This window comes from Pseudorasbora parva, chromosome 2 (genome assembly GCF_024679245.1).
Source record: "Pseudorasbora parva isolate DD20220531a chromosome 2, ASM2467924v1, whole genome shotgun sequence".
NCBI classification, from domain to species: Eukaryota; Metazoa; Chordata; class Actinopteri; order Cypriniformes; family Gobionidae; genus Pseudorasbora; species Pseudorasbora parva.
The window spans coordinates 9528275-9535791 of record NC_090173.1 but is presented as its reverse complement, the minus strand read 5'-3'; positions in this window follow the sequence as shown (position 1 = coordinate 9535791).

The window sequence follows — 7517 nt, the reverse complement described above, 5'->3', positions numbered from 1 at the left end:
CGACTGGCGCTCCACGTGGGAGGTCAGCGCGCCCTTCCGGAAGCTCCACCGGCACAGTGGAGGGGGGAGGGGCCCGAGGAGCCGTGAGACCCGTCGGGTTTACCCTGACCGACACCCTCAGGTCCCAGCCAAGGTCATCAGCCAAAGTAGTAGCCCTCTGCTTTGCAGCTGGAGGACCACTAGATCGGGGGATGGACGATGGCGCTCCACCTCTTCTGAGGTACTGGAGACGGGACCGCAACACTGCGATGGACATATTCCCGCAATGGGAACATGTCTCATCCACGAACGCAGCCTCAGCGTGCTGTGCGCCCAGACACGAGAGACAACGAACGTGCCCGTCAAGCGGAGACAGAAATCGACCGCACCCAGAAACACACGGCTTGAATGACATCTTGAAAAGGACGCAGGGTCAAACCGTGTTGCTCTTTTGTGAATGGAAGTTGCTCTTTTAGCGTGCTGAAGCACTCAGGGAGATGACCGCGGCTCCACACAGTTCGATCTGCAAGCCTGTGTGAGCTCTCAGTGATATGTATGTGTGTGTGTAACGCCCAGCGAACCAACTGTAATGTGTGAAAGGAAACGCTCAGCGAACCAACAGCTCTTTGAACACTCAATCACTGATTTAGACGGTCTCTCACTGACGCGCCGTATCACCCGCACTGGCAAACTCTCAAACACTTGTAGACTCGTAGTCAGAAAGCTCTTCGTAGAAACAGCAATAGCACAGTTCGGCTCCAAAGTAGAAAGCGCTGATCTATCATTCCACTTCCTGTTTTATACCCGCGTTGCGGGGCGGAGCGTGGAATGCGTGATCGCATGCCAAATTTCATTGGCTCGTTGTTAGATGCTCGAAGTAGGATTGGTCTCTAAAGTAAGATCCCATTCGTCGGTTCAGTTCTGACGTACGTCGAACGTGACCGACTGAAAGGGAACCTCTTGTTATTGTAAGGATTTTTAGGGGTTCAAGCCCGAAGGGCTGAAACCCTATTGTAATTGTACTGATTTTTATTATTATTAGGGGTTCAAGCACGAAATGCTGAACACCTATTGTATTTGTGCTGATTTTTATTAGGGGTTCAAGCACGAAGTGCTGAAACCCTATTGTAATTGTATTGATTTTTATTATTATTAGGGGTTCAAGCACGAAGTGCTGAACACCTATTGTATTTGTACTGATTTTTATTATTATTAGGGGTTCAAGTACGAAGTGCTGAAACCCTATTGTAATTGTATTGATTTTTATTAGGGGTTCAAGCACGAAGTGCTGAACACCTATTGTATTTGTGCTGATTTTTAGGGGTTCAAGCACGAAGTGCTGAACACCTATTGTAATTGTATTGATTAGGGGTTCAAGCACGAAGTGCTGAACACCTATTGTATTTGTACTGATTTTTAGGGGTTCAAGCACGAAGTGCTTGAAAACCTATTGTATTTGTGCCGGTTTATTATTCTGCCATAAAACGCATCGTGCAGACCAAACCATAAGGGCTAGAGACTTGAAACTTGGCCAATAGGTAGTACAAAAATCGAGGAGAGGTTATCAAATTATGAGCCAGATTGGCCCATAGGTGGCGCTATAGCGATCAATTGCGCAAAACTGCTCATAACTCCTAGACCGTTGGCCGTAGCCTCAAGTGCCTTATAACGCTGGAATTCTTGGCTCGAGACGGACCAGACGCATGCCTCGGATTGGCTCGTGACCTGGGAAAATGTCCGGCTATTTTGGCTTTTTCCAAAAACCTACTTTTGCGAACTAGTCCCTGTTTTTTGGCCAAACCGGGACCAAGCCAGTGCAGGCAGATTCTCTGGAGTCTGAATGTCGATAATCATTGAAAAAAAGTGGAAATTTGGGTTCAGGGTTCCTAAGGGCCGCCAAGTTTGAGGTGGGAGGAGCCCCTTTCGACTTAATTGGCTATAGCTCGTCAACGGAACGAGATATTTTCACCAAACTCAGCACAACTATGTAAGAGCTCATTCTGTGGTCACCCGAAAAAGGACGTGGCAACTGGCCTCTTGGTGGCGCTTTAACTGTTAGAAAGGTCAACTACATTATCCTATGCAAAATGACATTTAAATGACTAAAAAATGTCTGTTCTGCGCAGAACTTCACCAAATTAGCTGAGCATGTGCACCCTATTATTGTAAAGCAGCGTGCAAACTTTTATGGAGATCGGGCCATCGGTAGAGGTATTACAGTTTAAAAGGGAATTTTTTTTAATTAAAAATAAAAATCATTTCCATGATAAATGAGCTGAAAATGCAAAAATCTACCGTGTTCCTCTCTGCCGGCCATGTCAAAACGCTTGATAAAGTTTTTGTAACCAGCAGCTCAAAAATCAGGCGCTGAGACCCTATAGTTTTTTTTTTACAAGCCTTTTTAGGCCCTTTTACGCCTCTATTATTAGGGGTTCAAGCACGAAGTGCTTGAAAACCTATTGTATTTGTGCCGGTTTATTATTCTGCCGTAAAACGCATCGTGCAGACCAAACCATAAGGGCTAGAGACTTGGCTCGAGACGGACCAGACGCATGCCTCGGATTGGCTCGCTCTTCGGGCGCCAATTTTGAGATATTTTGGGTTTTTTGAAAAACCTACTTTTGCAAACTGGTCCCTGGTTTTTTGACCGATCGGAACCAAACCAGTGCAGAAATATTCTCTGGAGTCAGATTATCAATAATCATTGAAAAAAAGTTGAAACTTTGATTCAATTTTGCTAAGGGGCGTCAAAATGGACGTTCAAGGCGGAGCCTATTTTATTAATAAGGCTATAACTCAAGAAAGAAATGAGATATCATCACCAAACTTGGTGCACTTATGTATGGGCTCAATCTTTGGTCACGATAAAAAAATCGCGATGATTGGGCTCTAGGTGGCGCTATAATGTTAAAAAAACATAAAAACGGCTATAACCACCTGACTGTTAGTCTGATTGACTTGAAAATTGGTATGCAGTATCTTGGTCCAAGGCCCCATGTATGTATATGAGGACATCAGCGTATCTCAATCAACATGGCCGCCATCGGCCAATGAAGTTGATACCTATAAGACAAGGTTAACGGAGGCCAATCAGAACGAAACTTGATGGGCATGTTTGACTCATGGCCCTAGAGGTCTGTAAGAATTTTGAAAGAAATCAACCACTAGTTGGCGCTAACGAGTTTTATGGCTCTGTAATCACGTGGTGTTTGACATATCCACACCATATGCATATCAATTGATAGATCTCCTCATGTTAAATAACTTTGCCTCTAGAGCCATTGCTGTCAATCAAATCGTTCATTAAATATTTGCAATTATGTTAAAAACCTACTTTTGCAAACTAGTCCCTGTTTTTTTACCCGATTGGAACCAAACCACTCTAGGACAATTTTCTGGACTCTCTAGAGCAATCATCTTTGAAAAAAAAGTTGAACTTTTGCATTTGGATGGCCATAACAGGGACATTTAGAAAAGAGGTGTGGCAAAATACATTCAAAAGCCTATAAATACTAAGGGAAAACTCAAAACTTCACGACAATTGTTGGGTATATGTGGCATAACATGCTGAAGAAGCATGCAAAGTTTTATGGAGATCATACCATAGGTGGCGCTATACTGTTAAAAAGCTTTAAAACCATGCATTTCCTATGGTAAATTCCCTTTATTGGCTGTAAATGGCCTTTTCCATCTGTTATCATATAATGTTCAAATCATTTGTTAGATCTGCTCATTCTGACTCTCTAGATCAATTGAGAATGAGATGTCGTCACGACACAGTGCCCCGCCCATAGAGATCATGGAATCCTCCCCCTTCTGCCATTTTGGGAGGATAGTACTCGCCTTAGTGGAGTCGGACAGAGACTGGAGAAGAGATATTCTGATGATTATTAAGTACAACATTTTCTAAACTCAATGTAACATGAAGTTTTAATCCACCCAAGCCGAGCTGAGAAAGCAGCTGCTGATAAACATACGGTATAATTCACCACAGGGTGTCAGTCATCGTCTAAACTTGTGACCGCGAAGCTGAAGTGTGTAACACCTGATGAATACGATCCTTTATTTATTTGTATTAAACATTTTGATCACTATTCTGTCATTTTCACTATCAATCATTTTACTGTATGTAATTTACATGTTTATGCCCAAAACGCTTAATTAATATTCAAAGTAGGCCTATAGTTGACAAATTTTCCTCTAACGTTACATTAATTTAAGGCACGTACCGAGCATTTATTCTACTTAAGAAGGCTGGACTAAAAGCACCAGCACACACAAGCGATCCTTTTTATTAGTCAAATTCATTTAGAAATCAAAACAGTGATCAGTACGAGAAAAACTCTTACTGAGAGGACGAGCACTGGACTGCTGCAGGATAGTGGGGAGATTTATTTATTTATTATTCAGAATGCACAGAAAATATATGTATAGAAACATTTCAGGAAGGTAGTAAAGCGTCTAACATTAGGTCTCTGTTCCATTGTGCTGCAGGCAGCTCGTATGGGTCGACGTTTTTGATCTCAGCCAGCTTAAATACCTCTGCCTGGCGCTGGTAGTAAGTTTCTCCCTGTAAGAGGCCTCCATTTCTCCGTTTAAACGCAGTGATGATAATTCCTCAAGCCGTCTTTCCTGCTCCGATCTCTGTATAGCTCTTACAATGTTGCCCCTGGCAACCGATAGCGTAGGATCCCAAAATGGTGGACGGGCTTAGACACCGCCCAATTCGTCACGTGACAGCAAGCTACCATGACATATGTCCTCATTCTCAATAATTATCCAAAAAAATTACTTTTGCATTTGGATAGCTATAATAGGGTCATATCAAAATGTGACTTTGACCAAGTGTACCTAAACCTTTAACTCCTCAATAAATGTTTAGATCTTCTCAAAAATAGTTAAGTAAATGTGACATGTGACTCTAAACAAGCATTCAAACTTTTATGGAGATTGGTCTATAGGTGGCGCTATAACTATAAAAGCTTTGATGCGTTTGCTATGGTAAATTTCCTGTAATTGTTGTAAATGGTCTTTTGTATCTATTATCGTATAATGCTCAAATGATTTGTTAGATCTGCTCATTCTGACAGGTCAATAATTATCCAAAATGACTGGCATTTGCATTTGGATGGCTATAATTGGGTCATTTCAATATGTGGCCTTGACCAAGTGTCCCCGAAACCCTTTAATAAATCCTCAATGAATGCTCAGATCTTCATTTTATCTCAGTTTTAATTAATTTAATGCTTAAAGGCCTTAAATACAAAAGACCTTAACTGTTTAAAGGCCTTAAATGCTTGAACCCCGCTAAATGCTGCTTGCAGCTTTAATTAGGGGTTCAAGCACGAAGTGCTGAAACCCTATTGTAATTGTACTGATTTTTATTATTATTATTATTATTATTATTATTATTATTATTATTATTATTATTAGGGGTTCAAGCACGAAGGGCTGAAACCCTATTGTAATTGTACTGATTTTTTTAGGGGTTCAAGCACGAAGTGCTGAAACCCTATTGTAATTGTACTGATTTTTATTATTATTATTATTAGGGGTTCAAGCACGAAGTGCTGAAACCCTATTGTAATTGTAAAGATTTTTATTATTATTATTAGGGGTTCAAGCACGAAGTGCTGAACACCTATTGTAATTGTATCAATCAATCAACTTTATTTATATAGCGCTTTTACAATCACGATTGTGTCAAAGCAGCTTCACAGTGTCAAACAGGATAATATTGCGACAAAATTAGATTTGGCTGTACAGCCGTACTGGAGAAAACAGTGATGTTATCAGCTTATTTTAATTTATCATATAGCGACAATGTTGGCAGATCAGTATTATAGTTTATAGAATTAAATAAGACCTAATTCATATATTTTATTTGTATAATAAGTTGAATAACTTTAATCATATTTTTAGTGTCCCCAACTGAGCAAGCCAAGCCAAAGGCGACAGTGACAAGGAACCAAAACTCCATCGGGGCATGATGGAGAAAAATAAACCTTGGGAGAAACCAGACTCAGTCGGGGTGCCAGTTCTCCTCTGGCCTATTAACACACCGTGTAAGATTATTATTCTGGCAACCTTACAGGTCGGAAATCATATTAGATCGGATTATTCAAAATTTTCAGGGTATCACGGAAGATACAGATTTATTTAGGATGGGGCGTCAATTACACAAGAGTATGAATACATGAAAGATCGGAATTATTGCGCCGAAGACGGGTTTTGAGCATGTCGTGCTAGTGAGGCAAATTCGGAGGAGACACCATTTGACACGGCTCAGCAGACATTCCAGGATGCGTTGGTCATGTCCAGGCAGGTCCACCATCCGATCCGGACAGGGCCCAGATCCGGGATAAACCTCGGGATAAACAGAGAGACTAACATTAGCGTAGATGTCACTCTTTTTATGATGTAACGAGTACATCAGGTGTTATGGGAAGTGTTCCCGGTTCCGTCTGACCTAGTTAATGCAGCCTAACAATCAGTCAATTGAATTGAATAATGAAAGTTAAAAATGTTCTATGTGTATGCCATAGTAAAGAGATGTGTTTTTAGTCTAGATTTAAACTGACAGAGTGTGTCTGCTTCCCGAACAATGCTAGGAAGACTATTCCACAATTTAGGAGCTAAATAGGAAAATGATCGACCGCCTGCAGTTGATTTAGATATTCTAGGTATTATCAACTGGCCAGAGTTTTGAGACCGCAATCGACGTGATGGGGTATAATGCATTAAGAGCTCGCTTAAGTACCGGGGAGCTAAACTATTTAGTGCTTTGTAAGTAATAAGCAAGATTTTAAAATGTATGCGATGTTTAATAGGGAGCCAGTGCAGTGTTGACAGAACTGGACTAATATGATCATACTTCCTGGTTCTAGTAAGAACTCTAGCTGCTGCATTTTGGACTAGCTGGAGTTTGTTTATTAAGCGAGCAGGGCAACCACCCAGTAGAGCATTAATCTAGCCTTGAGCTCATGAACGCATGTACTAACTGTTCAGCATTTTGCATTGAAAGCATGTGCCATAATTTAGATATATTTTTAAGATGATAGAATGCGGTTTTACAGATGCTAGAAACGTGGCTTTCAAATGAAAGATTGGTATCAAAGAGCACACCCAGGTTCCTCACTGACGACGAGGGCTTGACAGAGCAGTCATCAAGTGTTAGACAGTATTCTCGGTTACTACTTGTGGAGCTTTTTTGTCCAATAATTAAAAATTCAGTTTTATCTGAATTAAGTTGCAGAAAATTACTATTCATCCAATTTTTCATATCAGCTATGCATTCTGTTAATCTTGTGAATTGGTAGGTTTCATCAGGGCGTGAGGAAATATAGAGCTGAGTATCGTCAGCATAACAATGAAAACTAACGCCATGCTTCTTAATGATATCTCCCAGTGGTAGCATATACAGGGTGAAAAGCAACGGTCCTAACACTGAGCCTTGCGGTACCCCATACTGAACTTGTGATCGGTGTGACATCTCTTCATTTACTGCTACAAACTGATAACGGTCAGATAAGTACGAT